Source organism: Protopterus annectens, chromosome 1.part2, assembly GCF_019279795.1.
Source record: "Protopterus annectens isolate FY-2018-M chromosome 1.part2, PAN1.0, whole genome shotgun sequence".
NCBI classification, from domain to species: Eukaryota; Metazoa; Chordata; order Ceratodontiformes; family Protopteridae; genus Protopterus; species Protopterus annectens.
Window position 1 is genome coordinate 1,165,013,329 of NC_056727.1, and position 1,291 is coordinate 1,165,014,619.

Genomic DNA, 1,291 nt, shown 5'->3' on the forward strand with positions numbered 1-1,291 from the left:
GAATAAACATGGTGACAGTAAGCGTGTTGGCAAAGAAACATTTACAGCTAGCCATGGCTGGTTCTATAGATTTAAGGTTCATTCAAACTTGCACAACATAAAGGTGGGTGGAGAGGTTGCCAGTGCAGACATAGTAGTGGCAAAGGAGTTTTTCAAGGTATTGTCAGCAATTATTGATGACAGAGGTTACCTACCAGAGCAGATTTTCAATGTCGACAAAACAGGGTTGTACTGAAAGAAGATGCCTGAATGTACATACATTGCAAAAGAAGAGAAGTCCGTGCCTGGGTTTAAAACATCCAAGGACAGACGCACACTTCTGTTGAGTGGAAATGCTGCTGGTGGCTGCAAAATGAAACCTATGTTAATCTATCACTCTGAAAACTCCAGGGTCTTCAAGGGTGTTGTCAAAGCTTCACTTCCTGTTGTGTGGAACTCTAAATGTAAACCATGGATGACAAAACATCTTTTTGAAGATTGTTTTTTCCATTCCTTTTCACCTGAGATGGAAAAGTACTACCGCAACAAAAACCTACCCTTCAAGATCCTGCTAGTCCTAGACAGTGCCCCAAGTCATCTACCATTCCTGAAAAATTTTGATGACAACATCAAGGTGGTGTACCTACCTCTCAATACCACCTCTTTTTTTCAGATGATGGATCGGGGTGCCATAGCAACTTTTAAGCCTTACAACCTGTGCAGAACTTTCACGCAGGCTATGAAGGAGACAGAAGGGACAGTGGAGGGACACTGAGAAAGTTCTGGAGAACTACAACATCTACAAGAACATTGATGCTTCCTGGTGTGAGGTACTGACTATGACCATGAATGGTGTTTGAAAGTAACTCTGCCCACAATCTGCAAACAGCTTAAATGGAATTATAGAGAAAGTGACTTCAGCGGCCAATGAGATGGTGGAACTATGTAGGCAACTGCAACTAGAAATTGAAGAAGATATCCATGAAGCATTAGAATGCCACAGTAAGGAGCTGAGCAACGAGGATCTGATGGAACTAGAGTCACAAAGGGCCCAGGAGAAAGTCACGGAGGAGGAACATGAAGCTGTGGAACCCAAGAAATTCACCTGTTAGCAGATGGCTGAATATTTCAACATAATTGAGAAGGCACTTGCTTCTTTTGAGTCTCAGGACCTAAACACTGAAAGGTTTACAAAGGTTTGTACAGTTATTCCTGAAGCTATTGCCTGCTACAGGAAGATTTATGAGAATAAGAAAAAACTAGCTGTGCAGACATCTCTTGACAGATATGTCAAAAGAGCTGAGGTGGGACA

General features: G+C 42.2%; 1 pseudogene; it reads left to right on the plus strand.

The window, feature by feature from the left end:
• The window catches only part of LOC122792434, a 4,174-nt pseudogene extending 3,083 nt beyond the window's left edge, over positions 1-1,091 (plus strand).
• The last annotated feature ends 200 nt before the right edge of the window (positions 1,092-1,291 follow it).